We start from the raw sequence: 22,344 nt of genomic DNA, 5'->3' as shown, positions 1-22,344 counted from the left end.
TAAAATAATATCAATTTTCAAATTAAATCAGGCTGACTGGACAACATTTCAAATAAAAACATTTTCATTTTCTCATTCCTTAATAAAACAAGTAAAAAAGCTAAAGTCGGGTGTCCCGACTTTGAAATACTCTGTGCATTTGTTTACAATAATTATAGAAATTAAAAAAAGTAAGAGAATTTAAAAAAAAATGTTGATCGATTTTACCTCTTTTGGTATTCGAACTCACGTAAAGGGTGTATAAGTGCAATATATAAAGCAATTGCGTCTATGTGAGTGTATGTATATGCTCTTATATTCGTGTCTGTGTAAGCATGTTCGCAGTCAACCAAAGCACCAGCATCAACAACAGCCGAGGGCAGCGCTTGAGCAGCACTGCAGCAGCGAACATATTTATGGCTATAACCTCTTGTTAAATCGGTCTATCATGATGGCGTACTTGGCGTACGGACACATAATTACTAACTGGGGGTATTTACAAAATTTCAGTTCGAAATTCCAAGAATTACGGGAGTTAGAGAAAATCGCGATTTGTGGGGGAGAGGGGGGAGGGAGGGAAATTCCAAAATACACATTTTCTGCGTATTCACATAAGTCATCTGGGACTAAAATTCCAGGGTCCGTAGTTCTTATAGTCTCCGAGATATAGGCGATTATACGAACGGAAAATCGGGAAAACCCCCATAGGGGGAAAGTGGGGGGGGGGGATCAAAAAAATAAAACAAACTCGCACAGCGTACACATATAACGCATCTTTGCGCAAAGTTTGGTGTCTCTACCTCTTATAGTCTCTGAGATCCAGGTGTTCATACGGACTGACAGACAGACAGGGCTAGATCGACTCGTCTCGTCATGCTGATCAAGAATATATATACTTTGTGGGGTCTGCCACGCCTCCTTCTGCCTGTTACATTTTTCAGCTGCACAGTACATAGGACGGTAATGCCTTTCGGGTTTTGGCAATGCGCCCCAAACGATGTGTCGCCTCATGGACGAATTAATTCCTTCTGAACTAAAATATTGTGTATTCGGATACTTAGATGACCTTTGCGTCGTATCAAACGATTTTGATTCTCATGCATCAGTATTCATACGTTTAGCAGAAGAATTTCGAAAGGCAAATTTAACGCTTAATGTGGCAAAGAGTAATTGCGGAGTAGCAAAAGTGCAGTACTTGGGTTACGTTATTGGCCAAGGAGGCATATCAACAGATCCCAAGAAGGTAGAGTCGATTTTAGCGTGGCCGGTACCAAAGACACTAAGGCAAGTACGTGGTTTCATGGGTGTAGTAGGTTGGTATAGGAGGTTTATTCCGAATTTCTCAGATCTTACTTTCCCTATCACGGAACTTCTCTCCAATAAAAAAAAAAATGGATGGACTTCGGAAACTCAAATTGCTTTAGATAAACTGAAAGTTGTATTAACTTCATCACCTGTCTTGCGATTTTGGTATTGGGGCAGTGCTAGTATAGTTAAGTGACGACGGTGTTGAGCAGCCTATAGCATACATGTCGCGAAAGTTGAATACCGCGCAAAGGAACTATAGTGTAACTCAACGTGAATGTTTGGCAGCAGTAGAAGCTATTGAAAAATTTCGTTGTTTTATAGAAAGGCAAGAATTTGAGGTGATAACTGATCACGCTAGTCTAGTATGGCTTATGCGACAACCTCATCTCAAAGGCATGTTAGCTCGATGGGCTATGCGTTTACAAGGATACGTGAGTCATAGGCGTGGAAAACACAATGTAGTGCCTGATGCTCTCCCTCGTATGTACTCAGATGAAATAGCAGTAATTGAATCAGTTAGTCCCGAGGTAGACTTAAATTCGGCTTGTTTTAATGAACCTGATCATACAGATCTAAAGTATAAAATCATGCAAAATGAATCGGATTATCCGGACATCAAAGTAATAGACAATTTTGTATATATACGGACTAAGCATGACGATGGTAGTAAAATCGCTAAACAGACATGTTGGAAACTTTGGATACCCGTTGGTTTGACCAATGACGTGATCAAAAGAGCTCATTGTGAGGTAATTGCAGCGCACGGCGGGATGACGAAAACGTTAGAAATAATAAGGAGAAACTTTTATTGGCCAGGTATGGTAACCCAAATTCGTCAGTTTGTACGTGATTGTGAGGTGTGTAAAACTACTAAGCCTCCTAACTGTATTTTAAAGCCTCCGATGGGAAAACCAGCTAGTTCTGTACGTCCATTTCAGCGCTTATATATTGATATTTTAGGCCCATATCCTCGAAGCAAAAAAGGTTTTAGCGGTTTGTTGATTGTGTTGGATCATTTATCCAAATATCACTGGTTATATCCATTACGAAAATTTACTACAAGTGCTATTCAGAAGTATTTACAATATAACATATTTTTTCTATTTGGAGTACCAGAAGTAATAGTCAGTGACAATGGGTCGTAATTCAAATCATCTGAATTCAACTCGTGGCTTGTGTCGCTTGGAATCAAGCATATATATACGGCCCTATACTCACCTCAGTCCAACGCTTCTGAGAGGGTAAATCGGTCTGTAATTGTTGGCATTAGGGCGTATCTAAAAGAAGATCATCGAGACTGGGATGACCACATTCAAGGCATCAGCTGTGCTTTGCGCAACTCTTATCATCAGAGTATAGGATGTTCGCCTTATCACGCTCTTTTCGGTTTCGATATGGTTACCCATGGATCCCAATACGGTCCTTTGAGAAAACTTAACCTATTGGATGAACCACAAAACGTATTGCAACGGGATGACCAATTGCACTTATTGCGTGGGGAATTAAGAGAAAACATCGCAGAGCAGAATATGCATCAGTATAATCTGTACTCGTACTCGTGCGATTGTATTCCGCGAAGGCCAAGAAGTGTATAGACGAAATTTCGGCCATAGTAACAGTCCAAAGAATATAATCGCAAAATTTAACCGACAATGGATTAAGGTGCGAGTTAGAGAAAAACTAAGTAATAGCTATTATATTCTCGAAGATTTACAGGGAAGGCTACAAGGTACTTTTCACGCAAAAGATATAAGGCAGTAATTGATTTTTTCAGACTAGCTCTCCGAGTCAAGCTCTAAAATTAGTCTGTGGTGTAATGTACAATTACTGTGGAAAACATTTGTGCAGGCAAGAGGGGAAAACTTTGATTAAAGAAATTCGATAAGAACTCACATTTTGATGCAACTGACTTATCCTTAGCTGTGACATCAACCACTCTCAATAAGAGATAAGCAACGCTGATAATTGACCAGCTGAAATTGACAACCAGATTGTCATGGCGCTTAAAAGCTCCAAAGCAAAAGTTCAAGGGCTTTCTTCTTATCTGGCTTCGATCTTTTTGATACGAGCTATTGGACCGACCACACGCACTTTGTTTCTGGAGAGCGCCTAACTACGTTTTATTTAACCTCGTGGTATGCCTATTCGGCAAATTTAAGTTACATATATTAAAGGCATCAAGCTTATTTACAATTAAAAGTGGTAATAAACCACGTTTGTAAAACAAAAGCAGTCCGGCAACGGCAATATTGTGGTGCTTTTATGACAAAAATTGAATGTGAAGTAGCAAAATACCTCCTGTAAGTTTCCACTGTACAGAAATTTGTAAATATGTGTTCTAAAATTTAACCTTTTAAAAAATAGGATTTTATTGCGAATTATACGAACTGCGCAAGTGTAGCGGATCGCAGGAAAAGGGCAGGGCTCTTAAGGGCGACAGCAGTTTTGCGACAGCGAGGAATTATACTTCTTTGGTCGTGATTGTGGCAGGTCGCAAACAATCAAAGCGCCACACCCATTTGATTCCCGTTGTAGTATCACGCTAAGGCTATCACGCAGGCTAAGAAAGGGCAAGCACCCAAGCTACCCACCGAGTTACATAACCTCGAATAGATCTAGTGGCAGTGATAAATGTCAAAATTGAAAATTAGCAAGTGCAATTCAATAACTATTGACATAGGTCTGTGGTAGTTAAAAGCATATTTTAATGGAAGAAAAACCCTACAACCAGCGTAAAACATTTTTTTTTGAAACAGCGCAGAATTTTTTTTATTGTTATAAAAACATCTAACGTAAATGCAAACTGCAACAACAAAAACTATAGTGCATACTTGTATGCTTTACATAGATATGTTGAAGTCTGTCTGAGCAAAAGTAAAACAAACAAAGATAAGAGAAGCAAAAGTAGCAATAGTGCTTCATTGGGTTAGTGCATATTATCTTTCCAAAATTAATATTAGCTGTAAAACACTTGGAGCATCGCATCGACGACGAAGGCCTTCGACGGACGCAGCGAGCGGGTGAGTCTAACCATTCTTATCAGTTCTTTTGCATGTGTTTCTTATATGCCTATTTGTTTATACAAATTCGTGCACTGTTTTTTTTTAAAGCTTCACTTTGATAATGATAATTAGTACAACTACAACATGCAATGAATAAATCTCTTCTAAATTTGTTTTTGTTTTTTTTTTGTTGCCAAAATCATATGACAGCTGAAGTAACGTAGTTTGATTTTCATAAAATTATGATGATTTAAAGTACGTATGCCCTAAAGTTTTCTCGTGGCGGTGTTTAATTTGTATAAGGATTTAACAAAAATACATTTAATCTAAAATTAATTTCAAAATGGATTTATATACGCACAATTGAAATCGTGTCTGTTAATTAATCGCTAAAAATATTCTAATAAGCTCTTTGAAAGGTTATAAGCTATTTTCGTACATTTTCCTGCGCTTTCTTTTGTTCATAAATATGAATTTAAATTAGTTTTCTTTTATTATTTCTATTTTTATATAAATTTGAATTTAATGTTTGGTACTTGACATGACAGTTTTGAAGTAAAAGTCTACAAAAGATTATGCACATTATTCAAGTAGATAGTAATTATGGGTTGAATATATTGTAAATGGATATTATTGAAATGAAATTTTTCACGTAAAGATGAATATCTTCGACTACTCCTTCTTGATTAAAACTTTTTTTCCACATGCTGATATAGTACATTTTAATCGATAATATTCAAAGAACGATAAAGCATAAAAGAGGTAATCGTTGCGTTGAAATCTAGTGTCGCTTCTCAAAATTATGTTTACTGGCCTTGGTTCTTTAAGTCAATTTTTTCCGTATGGAAATAAAAAATAATAGGCAATAAATAATAGGAAATAAAAAAAATACCAGGCAAATTCCTCTGCTTTCAGTTCATGAGCTACATTTACAATATTGTTGTTGTTTTACGGGTAATTTCATTAAGATTCCGTGAAACCAGCAATTTATCTTCTACATTAGGTTGCATCACATCAATGGATGCCATCACTGATGTGTGCAGTGGAATAGTTTGACTCATTGGTTGTTGTGGGGCAGAAATTCTTGGAGTTAATACTCTTTCAGTAATGTGTTGTGTTTGATTTTCTGACTCTACAGAATCGGGTATATCAAAAACTTGTTATGTCCGCCTTTGCCAGTGCATCCCCTGTCGTTACGCCGGCTAGCCATCGGCTCAGGGTCAGATTCGACCGCGACAGGGGTGCGGCAGACCAACAATGAATTTATATTTTTTTTCAAACACACCTACTCATATTGTCGGCTGAGGGACGCCTGTGGAATTTGGGTGGAGTTGTGGCTACTTCGGTGTCATGTAGCCGCGTGGCCCTCCCTACCTTGAGCCGGTTTTGGCATTTTGTTGCCGGCTCCCTTCAACATGCTTGCTTTGGTTTCCCTTCTGCTCCGGGACTTTAGTCACCCCATCTCACCCCATAAATGGATTCTACTCCAGATTCATTTTCAAATTTTAAATTTTATTACAATAAAAATATATTCGGGTATTTAGGCCATTGAGTTTTGGGACGCTGCAGTTTGTTGGCTCTTTGTGCCTATTTATCTTATTCGATTTTCGAACCTCCTAACCTACCTATACTCGAGTATGTGGTTATGAGGGGTGTAATGATATGTAATGACAAGGAGATAAACAAAAAAAAACTGCGCCGCTCCAATACACATTCCAACCTCTTTTGCTTATATTAGTTTTTATACATTTTCTTTTACTTTTCTTTTTTTTTTTTTTTTTTTTTTTTTTTTTTTGTTCTTTTTTCTTAAGTATACATTTGAATTTTTGTTTACAATATGGTTACTTGTTTGGTGTTGTGTTTCTGTTTAATGTTTTATATTATGTTGTGAATGGTTTGGGCTATGTGTGTAACAGAAAATTGTTAATTGTTTTGTGTGTTGTTTTTTTGTTTTGTATTTTACATTATGTGGCTATGGGCGTGTGTGTATTACAATATGGTTAAATGTTTGGGTGTTGTTTTTGTTTAATTTTTATATTATGTGGCTATGGGATGAATGTGAGTCTGAGTGCTATGGAAATTCGGTGCGTGTTTGAATATGGTGTATGTGAACATGTATGGAGTGTATATAAAGGAGTGCGTGGTGTATATAAAATTTTGTGTTCTATGTTTGAGCGGAATATGTGTGAGTATTTAGTTGAATTTTGTGTTATATGCTGCACTGGTGTATGTGAGATGGCTATGTATATGTATGTAGGGTGTATATAAAAATTTTGGTTCTATGTTTGAGCGGAATATGTGTGAATATTTAGTATTTTAATGTTGAAGGGTACTTAGCCCAGACTTCCAGTTGCATGGAAATTGGCCTGACTTCCGCTAGGGCCGAGGTCCTGCCTAAGACCCAGTACTGCCGGTCGGTGCTGACCCGCGCACAGCGCACTTCCCAGAACGCCCGCAGTTACTGCTACTCCTATTACATACAGTAAGAAATTAGTCACTGGCACACTGGCCCCTCTTTAGACCCTTACCTCTGCCTATGAAGCCTCGCTGGTGTATATCCCAACCCTCCTGTCGTCACTCCGGTGTTTGAATATTGTCTTCCGCTTATTTTGTCTCTTTTTTTGTTTTTTCCCGCAATAGCACGTGTCTCTCGCTCACTGTCCGCAACTGATTTTCTTCTTCCCTAAGGCCACGACTTGCCATTCCCCCGGAATTGCTATTTTACCCACTTTGCAACCCTCCTAATTGGTAGCACTGGTCCTCACCCCTCACGCACGAGTACTTGTTATCGGCCCGCTCCAGCTGCCAATCGCGCGAGTTGCCACTCCTTTTGTCCGACGACATTTGTGGTTTCCCAATACTGCCGCGCCGCACATAACACCACACTCCGGTTTTATTTTGGTGCCAAACGGAAGAAACGGGAGTGAGAAGCGCCGCGGTTCTTTCTCTGCCCAACGTAGGCCACCGCCCACACCCTGAGATGGGTCTCTCGGTCTACCGACGAACAAAGCCGGGCCTTAGCTATTGCTTTAAATCTTTGGCGTGGAAGACTCCCAACCGACGCCCGTGCATGTCCTCCAACTCGTACAGGCTGTTGCCCACGCTGCTCCGGACACGGCATTTCACATACTTGTGGCACAGCTTCGCGTTCACGTTGTCCTTAAAACGACTGAGGACAAAGTTTCGCCTGTAAATCTCCTGGCCAGGTACGTACGCTACCATCCTCGCACGCTTATCGTATTGCCGTTTCGCCTTTTCATACGCCAGATGGACACTCTGCTGTACCTCATCCCGCACTGCCTTCTGCTGATCCGATCTGGGCAACATGCGCAATTCCGCATCCTCCAGCGCCCCCAACTTGCGTGCCAGCTTGTAATCCTTCCCGCTGGTGAACATGTGCTGCCCAAACAAAACGAAATACGGGGACGTGCCGATGCTGCCATGGATAGCACTGCGTGCTGCACACTGCACGTCCGAGAGCTTCTCGTCCCACTTCGTGTGGTCGCCCTGTACATATGTCCTGATGGCCGCTAACACTGTCTGGTTCACGCGTTCCGCCGCATTCGCCTGTGGGGCATAGTTCGCCGTGCGTATGTGGGTGATGCTCAGCCCCTGCAGGAACCCCGTAAATTGGCTGGCCACGAATTGCTTACCGTTGTCGGTATGGACGGTTTCTGGGACTCCAAATGCCGAAAACACCTCCTCCTGCAGAAACCGGACCACTGCCGCCGCTGTTGCTTTTGGCATCGCTCGCAACCACACGAATTTGGACAGATGGTCAAGAACAACCAGAATGGTGGTATTCCCTCTCCTGGACCTCGGATACGGCCCTAGAAAATCCAGATACAGCCTCTGCATTGGTCGGAGCGATACGGTTTCGGCGCCCATTACCGGCCTCGCTAATTGCGTGCTGTGCTTTGTTGCTTTGCACGTTTCACAGCCGGCAACGTACCTCCTCACCTGTGCCACCATCCCGGGCCAGAAAAAAAACTGCCTGAGCCGTTCTATGGTCCTCTTCATGCCCCCATGCATAGCCGCGTCGCTCTCATGGGCCTGCTGTATAAGGGCTGCGGACACAGGACGCGGTACCCAGAGCTTCCAGGAAAATTCCTCTCGCTCGGGCCGCGTGAACTGCGCCCGCTTATACAACAGCCCATCCTCCACGCGTAAATCCGGAAATAGCTCCGCGTTCTCCCGCACTTGCTTCAGCCGCTCGGTATACTCCGCACCTTCGAACTCGGTTGTCTCGAAGTCAAAAAAATCAACTTCCTCCAGTTCGAAAGGCCGTGAGAGGGTATCGGCTACAATATTTTCCTTGCCTTTCCGATGCTCAATATTAAAGTCGAACCTCTGCAGGGCCAACGACCACCGCGCTAATCGACCGTCCAACTCCTTCAATGACATCAGCCACCGCAGGCTGGCGTGATCAGTCACCACCTTAAACGGCATCAATTCAACGTACGGCCGGAATCTTTCGACCGCTTTTACTGCAGCCAGGCATTCCTTCTCGGTGACACTGTAGTTCAGCTGAGCGCCCCGAAGCTTCGCTGAAAAAAACGCTATCGGCCTTTCGGCCCCGTCTGCATCGAGTTGGAACAAAACCGCTCCTATGCCCGCTTGGCTCGCGTCACATTGGATCACGAACGGCTTCCGAAAGTCTGGATGCACCAACACTGGCGCGCAGGTGAGTGCCCCTTTCAACTCCTGAAATGCCGCAACCGCTTCGCCCGATAATTTGAACTTTCCTTTCCCTTTCAGGCAGTCCGTTAACGGCGCGGAAATCGTGGAAAAATTCCGAATGAAACGCCTATACCAGCCAGCGGTCCCCAAGAATCGGCGGAGCTGCTTTGCGCTGGTCGGCAAGGAAATCGCCCGAATCGCCTCGACCTTCTCTGGATCCGTCCGCAACGCACCATCGCCAACCACAAACCCCAGATACTTCAAGTACTTGTAGCAGAACTTGGATTTTTTTAAGGAAATCGTCAAATTGGCTACTTTCAAAGCACTTGCCACGTCCAACAGCACCTTGCAATGATCCTCAAACGTTCTGGATATTATGAGAAGGTCGTCCAGGTAGACGAATACATGGCTTCTCAAACGCTGGGGAATCACCTTATCCATCACCCTGCAAAGGCGCTGCGCCGCATTGCACAACCCGAACGGCATGGCCTTAAATTGATACAGTGGCCTTCCTGGTACCGTAAACGCGGTGTACTGCCGGCTTTCCTGATCCAGTTCGATCTGCCAAAAAGCATGCTTTAGATCCAGGCTGCTGATGTAAATGGTATCCTCCACTCGGCTCAAGATCGACTCAATGCTCTGGAGTGGGTAAGCATCCTTCACCGTGAGCTGATTTAGCTTTCTCGCGTCTAAGCACAACCGGTTCTTTCCAGGCTTCCTCACCAAAGTCACTCGGTTGCTCCATGGACTCTCACTTGGCTCGATAACCCCTAGCCGAAGCATCTCGTCGACTTCTGCAAACAATAGCGCCTGCACTGCCGGCGACACGGGATAAAAACGCTCTTTCACTGGCAGTGCCCCCTCCGTCAACTGAATGTGGTGCTGCTCCACTGGCGTCCTACCCAGACCGTGCTCCTCGAAGGATCTGAATTGGGCCACGACTCGCTGTAACTTCTCCTGTTGCCACGCCTCTAAATCGTGTGGCTCCGTTGGTGTACCATTTCCTAAGCGCTCCTCCTCCAACTCAGCCACGTGCTGTCCTTCGTCCACAGCCGGGATCACATTCGGAGCCAAACCGAACCTGCGCCAAAAATCCACGCCCAGATAAAGCGGTTGGCACAACGACGGGCAAACGTGGAATACCATTTCCGACTCTGTTCCGTTATACCTAACGCGCGCCATCACGCTGCCAATAATGCAATGTGGCGCGCCGCCGGCTGTCCTTACCGCGGATTTGTTTTCGCGTACCACCAAACCTAGTTTTCGGACCGACTCTATGGCACCACTTCCCAGCAAGCTCACCGACGCCCCGGTATCCAACAGACCGGTAAATTCTCTGCCTTCAATCGCTACCGTAGCATATGGGCGGCTATCGGAACGACATGCAGAATTCACCGCGGCACACACCGCCTGGCGTTTCTGTCGGCGTTCGCGGTGTCTCCTACGCGCCCGCAAGGATGTCTTCGACGCCCCTCTCGCATCCGGTTCGTGCTGGCTACCAAATATGCGGTTCCTGGCTACTTCATAGTCGCGCTGACGCTGCTCCAAGGGTTTCCGCTGCGACCATACTTTCTTCGGTGGGACTGCCTGGTTGACTTTATATATCTGTGAGTAAATATGACTAACGGTACTATCCTTATCGCTACTAATTCCTATCCTAACTACTGTATCATCGGAGGTACGCGTTTCACCGTCTACCGAGAGTGCGACTCCTCCGGCTGCGTCGGACTCCTCTCCGAGTTTCCCGGACGGCATTTCGGGCATCTTGGCAGCACCACGCCTGGCTGTCCGCATTTGAAACAAAACATATTGCGCACCGCCGACTCGCAATCGAAATATGTATGCCCTGGTTGTGCACAATTCCAACACTTGAGATTCGAGCGGCTCCCACCAGTTTCATGTGGCCTATATACCGCCTCCAAATGCTCCAGTTGGCCGCCTTCTGTACCTTCTGCTACCACGTCCAGCTCGTGTACTCGATGCTGCTCTCTCTGCTGCCCGTAGTTGGTACTGGCTGAGGGCCGCGCCCAACGCGTTGCCAGCATCTTTTCGGCGTCTTGGCACTCCTCTCTCAGCTTCTGCAGATTAGTTATATTCATCGGATAGATGACCCTAGACACGGTGTCTTTAATATTTGTCTTTATCACCTTAATAAGGTCATAATCCGAAAATGGACACACCAACCGAGAACGCAACACCAGCATCGCCTGAATATACTCTTCTATGCTCTCGCCATGCCGCTGCTTCCGCTCCCTCAGCTCCTGCTCTCGTTCAAACTCCGATCTTCGAGTCTGAAATTGCTGCTGCAGCCCATATCGGAGATTCGGCCAGTCCGGCACGCCCGAGGTACGTATGTACATCCAATACCAATCTTTCGCTCTTCCGTTCACCAGGCAGTGGAAGTCTCGCAACACGTCGGCCCAGGGCACCTGATACAAGGACTGCAAATGCTCCAATCGAAATATAAACTCTGCCACCGGCATTCCTTTGGTTTCGCCATCAAATACAAGGCCCCACTTTCTGATGTGGACGACGTCGGGCCGGGAGTCTCCCATCGTGGTTCGCCTTAATGGCCTGTGCACGTCAGGGCCCAAATCGCGCATCCACGGATCGGCTGAGAACTGCCGCTGCTCCACATGTGCCCGCTGTTCTGCCTCTAAAGTTCGGTTGTCGACGAACAGGTGAGTCGGTGCTGCAGCTGCTGGTCTACTACTTACAAAATCTCTTTCTTTCTCTGCCGGCTCGTACCCGCCTAAGGCTGGCCGCTGCATCTGCGCGTGAGCTCGCTCTGGCCTGCCCACCGGCGCCTGTGCTACAGACGGAGGCGCGCTATGCGTTTTCTCCTGCCTCAGCGCTGCCACTGCCTCATTAATCTCGCGCATGAACGACAGCATGCTGGCCTGCATCGTCTCTCGAATGGCCTCTACTTCTGATGACAACGATGCGCGATACGTCTCGTGGGCCTGTGCTAATGCCACGTTGATCGCTGACCGAATTTCGCTTGGCAGCGCAGACTCGGCTCTGCCACTCTGCTCTTCACCGCCATAGTCATGCGCGCGTGCGCCGGCTGTTGCTCCGGAACTGTTCGGAAATTCATCCCCGAATCCTCGGAACGCTGCCTCGTTTACACTCGGCGGCGATGCGTCATCATGGAGTGCTTCTGCTGGCTTGCCCGCCTCACTCAATCCTACGTGAGGAGGAGAGTCCAAGTGAACCAATGGCCTATTTCTAATAAACTCCTGACTCCGCCTGACCTTCCGGGTAACATTCGGGTCAAGATTCATTTCTCAGTACCTTGTTAATCCAAACCAAAAAAAAACCACTGCTAGTACTCGGATCCGTACCCGCCGATTATAATATCAAAAAAAAACTATATCTATATTATAAACGAGCAAACTCCGAATAAATAAATAGATCGGTCCACTCGTATGTATGTGTTTTCTTAAATGACAAGCGGGGATAATATCCTTAGCTAAGTACCCGTTGGAATATTTAATCCAATCAAATGCTTATGTATATATATATAGGAATACCATCAAACACACAACCAAAAAAAGGAATAAATAAATAAATAATAAATAAATAAGAATAAATAAATAAGAATAAATAAATAAGAATAAATAAATGAGAATAAATAAATGAGAATAAATAAATGTATACCAAAAGACTTAACAAAAAAAATACTAAGTGAAAAAAATTACTCCAAAAAAAAAACAAACTAACGATAAGTTGAACTTCAAATTCCCGCCCTATGCACAGACCTGCTAAACTGTGCCAAAATACCCTGTCGATACTTATTAATATCGATGGTTCAGCCCAGGAACAGCTGTGCTTGACCGGGACCATTCACAATGGACTCCCTGTCTATTGATAATTTATTTGCTGCTACGCAAATAAATAAATAAAAGGTAATTAATACACTAACTGACAATAGCATAAATCAAAACAATCTTTCTTTACTCTCACAGGCTCAACACTAGACATGTAAGGGTGAGATGAGGATCCTCAGTATGACGCTGCCCCACGGCACGCTGTCACTGCAGAAGGTAAACAAGCAAAACAAACATACATATATTTATCGCACGCTTTATACCACCCAATTTCTTCCAGGCGCCTACCAAAACTAAAATCTTGCTCGGGCTATGGCGAATTGCTGCTCCTATGCTCTGCTACGTAGGGCAACGATGCTCCTTCCGCTTGGGACAGGACATGGACCTACTACGCAACCATTCATAAGAACTACCAAACAACCACAAAAAAAAACGGTAACTAACACAAAAAAAACATAAGGCAACTATACTATTCTTTACTTAACACCTGACAGACATTACTCTCTATCTTTCCAGCCTCAGAGCACCCTGTAGGGCAACAATGAGTGGGCACCAAGACCCCTCACGGACCTGCTACACTCGCTCCTTCGCTGCGCCTATTCTGCTGGTTACCAACCTACACCGCGCTGTAAGAAAGATGCAACTGCGGCAACGATGGGCTGAGCCCTAGTGAAGCTCACCCACGGACCTGGCAGTTGCACCGTTTCCCGCCGGCTCAGGGGCCGCCAGCAGCTATTGCTGTTGAAATTTACATGTAAACACTCAATAAAGAATACAAATCAACACAAAAAACAAACAACAAGACTCTGGCTTTTAACTTCGCTTCGAACTGGGGCAACATTTGCTAAAATGTAGACCCAGGTGTATTTACATTGGGCGCCATCTTGTTATGTCCGCCTTTGCCAGTGCATCCCCTGTCGTTACGCCGGCTAGCCATCGGCTCAGGGTCAGATTCGACCGCGACAGGGGTGCGGCAGACCAACAATGAATTTATATTTTTTTTCAAACACACCTACTCATATTGTCGGCTGAGGGACGCCTGTGGAATTTGGGTGGAGTTGTGGCTACTTCGGTGTCATGTAGCCGCGTGGCCCTCCCTACCTTGAGCCGGTTTTGGCATTTTGTTGCCGGCTCCCTTCAACATGCTTGCTTTGGTTTCCCTTCTGCTCCGGGACTTTAGTCACCCCATCTCACCCCATAAATGGATTCTACTCCAGATTCATTTTCAAATTTTAAATTTTATTACAATAAAAATATATTCGGGTATTTAGGCCATTGAGTTTTGGGACGCTGCAGTTTGTTGGCTCTTTGTGCCTATTTATCTTATTCGATTTTCGAACCTCCTAACCTACCTATACTCGAGTATGTGGTTATGAGGGGTGTAATGATATGTAATGACAAGGAGATAAACAAAAAAAAACTGCGCCGCTCCAATACACATTCCAACCTCTTTTGCTTATATTAGTTTTTATACATTTTCTTTTACTTTTCTTTTTTTTTTTTTTTTTTTTTTTTTTTTTTTTTTTTGTTCTTTTTTCTTAAGTATACATTTGAATTTTTGTTTACAATATGGTTACTTGTTTGGTGTTGTGTTTCTGTTTAATGTTTTATATTATGTTGTGAATGGTTTGGGCTATGTGTGTAACAGAAAATTGTTAATTGTTTTGTGTGTTGTTTTTTTGTTTTGTATTTTACATTATGTGGCTATGGGCGTGTGTGTATTACAATATGGTTAAATGTTTGGGTGTTGTTTTTGTTTAATTTTTATATTATGTGGCTATGGGATGAATGTGAGTCTGAGTGCTATGGAAATTCGGTGTGTGTTTGAATATGGTGTATGTGAACATGTATGGAGTGTATATAAAGGAGTGCGTGGTGTATATAAAATTTTGTGTTCTATGTTTGAGCGGAATATGTGTGAGTATTTAGTTGAATTTTGTGTTATATGCTGCACTGGTGTATGTGAGATGGCTATGTATATGTATGTAGGGTGTATATAAAAATTTTGGTTCTATGTTTGAGCGGAATATGTGTGAATATTTAGTATTTTAATGTTGAAGGGTACTTAGCCCAGACTTCCAGTTGCATGGAAATTGGCCTGACTTCCGCTAGGGCCGAGGTCCTGCCTAAGACCCAGTACTGCCGGTCGGTGCTGACCCGCGCACAGCGCACTTCCCAGAACGCCCGCAGTTACTGCTACTCCTATTACATACAGTAAGAAATTAGTCACTGGCACACTGGCCCCTCTTTAGACCCTTACCTCTGCCTATGAAGCCTCGCTGGTGTATATCCCAACCCTCCTGTCGTCACTCCGGTGTTTGAATATTGTCTTCCGCTTATTTTGTCTCTTTTTTTGTTTTTTCCCGCAATAGCACGTGTCTCTCGCTCACTGTCCGCAACTGATTTTCTTCTTCCCTAAGGCCACGACTTGCCATTCCCCCGGAATTGCTATTTTACCCACTTTGCAACCCTCCTAATTGGTAGCACTGGTCCTCACCCCTCACGCACGAGTACTTGTTATCGGCCCGCTCCAGCTGCCAATCGCGCGAGTTGCCACTCCTTTTGTCCGACGACATTTGTGGTTTCCCAATACTGCCGCGCCGCACATAACAAACTTCAACATCAACGTAGTCTATTTTTGTTTCTTGTTGTTCGTTTGCAAATTCTCACAAATTCGTCTAAATGATCGCATTCGATAATACAAGCTCTTCTGTTGTCCTTTGCTTTTGCACATTTTGGACCGCACGAATGAGAATCAGAGAAGTAACATTTGTTATCATAATGCATCACTCCGAATGATTTTCCTTCTGATATCAGAATTATGATTTATAAAAAGATCTACAAAAGCTTCTCGAAGTGTAAGTCCAGAATTTGATTCATTTACTTGGTCATTTAAGCTTCCTGATGGCTCAGATCATCCAAAAATTGCCGGTAGACAGAAGTGAAGGTTTCCCTCGTTGCAACTACTCAAGTTGATATGTATATAAGTACCCTATGTACTTATATACAGCGAACGCGTTAACTTGCACTACAGTGCAGCAAAACAAGCGAATGAAAAAATAAACAAACTGCACAAGTCGACTTCAAATTTTCAAGTGTTTATTGCTAGCCGTGCAAGGCTTAGCATTAGCATAACATAATGTGGACATTGACTTAACAGAGATAGAGCGAGAGACTAACATAAACAGCTGTTATTTCAAATTAAATTTGTGAGCGCTTACAATTAATTGCTTACAACCGGCTTAAGTCTACACTTCAATGATAATTCAAACAACTTATATCTACAATTCAGAATATTTCAACAAAAGCTATGCTTAAATCTATACTATACTTAAGTATAAAGGCATGAAATGCCCATACATCGGCCGCGTTGAAGCGATTCGCTTCAAAACAGCTCGACTGGTAGAGGCGCCAAGCGATGAATTGCCCTCTTAAATTCTCCTGCCTTCGTCCGTACTATCGCCACGCGCACTTTTCCATCTGCGCCTTTTATCGCCTCTTGGACGACTCCCAGCATCCACTGCTGAGGCGGCGCGTTGTCCTCGTGGACGAGTACGATCGTTCCGTTCTCCATATCTGGCCGATCCACTGCCCACTTTTGGCGCTGCTGCAGGCTCAGCAGGTAGTCTTTTGACCAGTCTGCCCAAAACCGCTGCTTGATGCCTAAGATCAGCTGCCAGCGTTGCAAGTAGGTCAGCCTGTCGTCTCTCACGGGCTGCCCTGACCCGGTTGGCAGCGGCACGAGCGTTCCGCCTACGAGTAGGTGAGCTGGAGTTATCGCCTCGCCGTTGGGATTCGCTCCGTCCAACACAATTGCTAGTACAGTTATCTGTAGGTCTTCTCCCCTTATACTGCCTGAAGATTCTTACCACCCTACTTTACAAATCTCCCTCTCAATTTCAAACCCTACCTCTACTCCAGCACTTATTCCCAAAAATACTAGTTTGTGCTTTCGCAAAGGAAATTTTTCTTTGCTAAACGAACTTATTTCAGCAACTAATTGGTCCTATTTGTATAATGCTGTTGACATCAACATAGCCGTAAAGTTTTTCTATGACACTATTAATGCTCTTTTTGATGTTTGCATCCCAAAACGTGTCATTTCGTCTGCGTCATCAAAACCTCCTTGGTTTTCACCAAGACTTTCAAACTTAAAAAATGTTAAATCTAGATGCTTTAAAAAGTATAAGCAGTCGGGCCTATCTATTGACTTCTATAAATACTCTTTAGCGAAATCCAATTTTGCTCTCCTTAATTCACGATGTTTAATAATTACCTTGCCCGATGCAAGATACAATTTGCACAGGACCCTAAACAATTCTATAAGTTTGTTAACTCTAAACGTAAATCTGCTTCCCTTCCTTCGTCATTTTTCCTTGGTGACAAAAAAGCCAGCAACGATTCTGAAGCTGCTGACTTGTTTGCCAACTTCTTCCAATCAACTTATTCCTCTGTCTCTATTAGTGGTACCTCTTATCCTTATAGCATTTCATCTTCCCACACTATTTACGCTCCCATAATTTCTGATAGCTGTCTACTCTCTGCTATAAAATCCTTAAAATCTTCATACTCTCCTGGAGCAGACAACATTCCTAGTTGTGTTCTCAAGGAGTGTTATAGTTCCCTTTTACAGCCATTACTTAAACTTTTTAATCTGTCACTTGGTTCCTCAATCTTTCCAACTATTTGGAGAGAATCTTTTATTATTCCTCTTTATAAAAAGGGTGGTAAGTCTGATATTTCAAACTACAGAGGTATTGCAAAGTTGTCTGCCATACCGAAATTATTTGAAAAAAATAGTTTGCAGCACTTTGCAGCACCTCTGTAAATCTGTCATATCTCCAGTTCAACATGGATTCATGAAGAGATGGTCTACTACGACCAATTTGCTGGAATTTACTTCCTTGGTAAATAAAGCATTTATTCTAAAAATGCAGACTGATGTCGTTTACACTGACTTCAGTAAAGCATTTGACTCTGTGAACCATGATCTTCTGCTCTTTAATCTAAGTCGTATAGGATTTCCCTCCGCTTTTCGGTGTTGGATTTCGTCTTATCTAAAAAATAGGACCCAACGGATCTTGCTTAGGTCGCATATTTCTAAGCCCGTGTTTGCATCATCAGGTGTGCCTCAAGGTAGCCATCTTGGCCCCTTACTTTTTACATTATTTATTAATGACCTCCCCTCTACCTTGTCACACTCTCATATTCTTATGTATGCTGATGATGTGAAACTTATTCTGACTTATAAAGACCATACTCATTTTCATCGCCTGCAGGATGATCTGAACTGCATGCAATCGTGGTGCTTAGCTAACCACTTGTACCTCAATTGCGCTAAGTGTAAATTCATGACATTTCACCGAACTTTGCCTCATTTAGTCACGTATACGATTGACAATGTGTCATTGCAGCGTATATCGACTGTTGAAGACCTTGGGGTTCTTTTTGATTCCAAATTGAACTTCAACCTTCACATATCTAGTATTGTCAATAAGGCTAAGGGGTTACTTGGATTCATATAACGTTGGTCCAAGGAATTCAATGACCCATATACCACTAAGCTTCTTTACACTGCACTAGTACGCCCTGTGCTTGAATACTGCTCATGCGTTTGGTGTCAGCAGTATAGTAAGCAACAGGAACGTATTGAGTCTGTTCAAAAGCAATTCCTTCTTTTTGCTCTACGTGGTTTAAGTTGGGATCCCAACCTCCGCTTGCCATCGTACTCTAGCAGGCTGATGCTTATAAACCTTCCTTCTTTAGTAAATCGTAGGACTGTTCTTGGAGTAGTTTTTCTCCACAAGTTGATTATCGGCGAGGTTGACTCCTCTTCCCTCTTAGGTCGCCTTAATTTTTCCGTTCCTTGTAGACCAACAAGGAATTATTTGCCATTCGTCTTGTCTAGGTGCACAACCGATTACGCTGCGCACAATCGTTTTCGAGTCATTTGTTCCAATTATAATGAGCTTTCTCATTTACTTTCAAAAGAACTCTCTCTTTATTCTATAAAAGTTCTTCTTTATAGTTATCTCCGTGGAAATCTCTGACCACATACTGCTGTGAGTCGGGGCATAGCTGGCCGGACTGGCTTAAAACTTTCCCCCACCGGGTTGGAGATTTCCCTCTTTCTCCTTTTGTCTTTCTTGTTCCATCTTTCTCTTTCCCTGTTTCTCTCTTCCCCTTTCTCTTCCTCTTCCTTTCTCTCCCTCTTTACCTCTGTCTCTTTCTACTCCTTACTTTTTATAGCCTGTACCCAAAGGGTGAAAGGCTATACTAGTTTTGTGTGCATATATGTAACACACAGAAGGAGGCGTGGCAGACCCCACAAAGTATATATATTCTTGATCAGGATAAGAAGACGAGTCGATATAGCCATGTCCGTCTGTCTGTCTGTCCGTCTGTCTGTATGAGCGCAAGGATCTCAGTAAGTACAAGAGCTAGGATAACCAAAATTGGTATCAATTCGTAATTCGTATTTTTTCTTATAACTTCCGTAATTCTCGGAATTTTAAAATCAATTTTGGTAGGTACATCCAGTTAGTACTAATGTGTCCGTGTGCCAAATCATGATAGGTCAATTCTGAAGAAAGTTATAGCCATAAGTAAAATCGCTGCTCATGCGCTGCCTGCAGCTCTGTCGGCAGCGCTGCCCGCAGCTGTTGTTGTTGCTGCTTTTGCTCAACTTTGTGCTGCATACATACATGCATAGGTACGTGATGTAAATGTATGCTGTTTAAACTGAACATAAACATGTATTCTAATTTAATTTAATTAATTATTTTAATTAATTAATTCATTCATTTTTTTTAATAATTTAATTTTTTTTAAATTTTTTTTTATTTTAATTTTTCCTTTTTGTGGCGAGTACAGGCTATTTTACTGTCGGGCTTGCTCGACTGTAGCGTTCTATCTTGTTCTAATTATCTCCTAAGTAGAATTAATTTTCCTCTTCTACATACTATTTGTTTAGATTGTTAGGTCTATAATGTCTCTGACCACATATGGCTGTGAATCGGGGCATAGCTGGCCAACTGGCAAATAAAGTTCCCCCATCGTGTCGGAGGCATTTCTAGACGTTATTGTACAGCTTTTTCGTAGGCTTTCTTATCTTTTAAGTTGAGACTATGTTATATTAATCATATTTGAATTTTTAATTTTAAATCTTAATATATATAAAATGTTAATACTTATATATTGTTATTGAATAAATTGACAGATCCACTTGTTGATTTAAATAAATAAACAAAAAAAAAAAAAAAAATTGGTGGCATTGCCGCAATATAGCCGCTTGACTGCTCCACGGCGACCCACAAACCTGGATAAACACATTATAAAAGAATTAGCAGTCAAGTCAGAAACGATGTGGGGCAACGGCGCCTTGAGTAAACGGCCGCCAACTCGTACCAACATCAAAGTTCGCTTTCCATACTGATACGGACTCAGAAATGGATTAAGCTTTTGGTACGACGGTTGCAGGATCACCGACTTGCCTAATTTGACTATTTCGGCTGCGAAATCGAAACATGTACGACACTATGCGGAGAATTTTTAAGTACGACGACGAAATTTCAATTAAATCCAAAATTGGATTTGAAGCATTATCGGCCGCGATGAGAACCATCGCATTCGTCCACTTCTTCACCACTGATTGCTCTTTGGTCAACTTAATGTGAGAATTAGTTGGCCAAAGGTTCAGGTCACTTTGAAAAATCTTTGGACCACCAAACCAATGTGAATAAATCAATTCTGCAGTGGTACAACCACGCGAAGTTAAGTCAGCTGGATTTTCTGCAGTCGGTACATGGCGCCAAGTGGCGTCTGATGTCAATTCCTGTATGGTACCAACTCTATTGGCGACAAATGTATTCAAATGTGAAGGATGAGTTTGCAACCAATGCAGGACTACCTCTGAAGCAGACCAAAATATGATTTGGTCAACAGGCACATGGAGAAGATGCCGAACTTTCTCCCACAAATTTGCGAGCAAGTGTGCTGCGCACAATTCTAAACGTGGCACCGACTTTGTCTTCAGTGGCGCTACCTTCGACTTTGCAGTCAGCAAATTCACAGTTACTCTGTGCTCTCGCTCAATTCGGAGGTAAAAACAGCACCCATAAGCCCTTGTCGAAGCGTCAGCAAAGCCATGAACCTTATATTTTGTGCCTTTGGTGACGCCGACATATCGGGGAATGCGTATCGCCTCAATTTCATGAAATGACTGCGCAATTGACTGTAAGTCGGACAGTAAATGTTCAGGAATTTGGTCATCCCAAGTGGATTTTTGAAGGAAAATTTCTTGCATCAGAATTTTTGGTCGAGTGATAATCGGACAAAGTAAGCCAAGCGGGTCGTACAATCTGGATATAAACGATAAAATCGAGCGCTTGGTGGGGGCAATGTCTATCGACATGTTCGACATCGAATATTTAAAAACGTCTTCACGCGGGCTCCAAATGAGCCCCAACGTCTTCGTATCCTCCTGATGGCCGATCACCATTTCGTCAGAAGGCGACGCTTTAAATGTTTCACAATTTGATACCCATTTCGTTAAAGTGAAACCGAACGATTCGAGCACTGAAACTAGCTCATTCCGTAGCATTCGCAATTCTTCCACTGTATCTGCTACAGATAGCAGATCATATACATAGAAATCGCTAGCAAGCGACTTTGATGCCAAAGGATGCGAAATAGCATGTAGCTCACTCAGGTACTTTAAGCAACGGATTGCCAGAAAAGGTGCCGAAGCAGTACCGTATGTTACCGTGTTTAAACGATACAATTGGAGTGGTTCAGTGGAGTTGCTTCTCCAAATAATAAGCTGGAAATTGCGATGCGATTCGTTGATTTCGACTTGTCGGTACATTTTTGCAATGTCTGCCGACAGGGCGAATGGATGAAGTCGAAATCGCAACAATGTTGAGTATAGACATGGCTGTATGGTTGGACCAACCATCAGAATGTCATTTAAAGACAATTGTGACGACGTCTTGCTAGACGCACCGAAAACGACTCTCAACTTTGTTGATGTGCTTTGTGGCCTTAGCACGCATTGGTACGGTATAAAAAATTGCGACTCTCTCGGTACACTGTTCTCAATGACACCCATATGGCCCAACGAAATGTACTCTTTCATAAAGGTAATGTACATCGACTGTGTATAAGGCTGCTTTGCCATTCTTCTTTCCAGAGCCAAAAAACGCCTTCTCATACGAATTTCCGAGACTTTTGGGACTGGATTTAAATGGCAAAGAAACAGTCAGCCTGCCCGAGGGTAAGCGATTGACCGATTCGAGAAATGTTTTCTCGCAAAGCACTTGTTCTGGGGTGTACAAACTTTGATCGGACAAATTTGGAACTTCTTCCAACTCCCAGAATTTACGGATGAGACTATCTAGTTCCTGACATTCTGGATTTGACGAAGAGCTCTGTTTTAAGCTCACGAGCGATGTTGACGGCAGCTCAGTTGACCCTGCAGAACGGCAACGACCAGCCACAATCCAGCCAACTGCCGGCGAGTCGCTGGTACCTTTAATTTGCCCTTC

At 43.2% G+C, this 22,344-nt stretch overlaps 1 protein-coding gene and 1 long non-coding RNA gene across 5 annotated transcripts in view; one reads left to right on the top strand and one right to left on the bottom strand.

The window, feature by feature from the left end:
- The window catches only part of LOC115629975, a 153,755-nt gene that overhangs the window by 10,347 nt on the left and 121,064 nt on the right, over window positions 1–22,344 (bottom strand). The window lies entirely within an intron of this gene.
- Window positions 7,111–11,739, top strand: LOC115629978. 4 transcript variants are annotated; one of them, XR_003995962.1, is made up of 6 exons: window positions 7,111–7,495; window positions 7,557–8,583; window positions 8,646–8,973; window positions 9,048–9,617; window positions 9,683–10,576; window positions 10,648–11,713. It is a non-coding gene; the product is annotated as an uncharacterized LOC115629978 (long non-coding RNA). The 4 variants fall into 4 exon arrangements; XR_003995961.1 differs by adding an exon at window positions 11,727–11,739 and having other exon boundaries at window positions 7,124–7,495; window positions 7,557–8,973; window positions 10,648–11,650; XR_003995960.1 differs by having other exon boundaries at window positions 7,113–7,495; window positions 7,557–8,973; window positions 10,648–11,712.

This window comes from Scaptodrosophila lebanonensis, unplaced genomic scaffold (genome assembly GCF_003285725.1).
Source record: "Scaptodrosophila lebanonensis strain 11010-0011.00,11010-0021.00 unplaced genomic scaffold, SlebRS2 tig00000184-arrow-arrow-pilon, whole genome shotgun sequence".
NCBI classification, from domain to species: domain Eukaryota; kingdom Metazoa; phylum Arthropoda; class Insecta; order Diptera; family Drosophilidae; genus Scaptodrosophila; species Scaptodrosophila lebanonensis.
The sequence above is the reverse complement of the archived record's forward strand: the minus strand, read 5'-3'. Positions and strand labels throughout refer to the sequence as shown.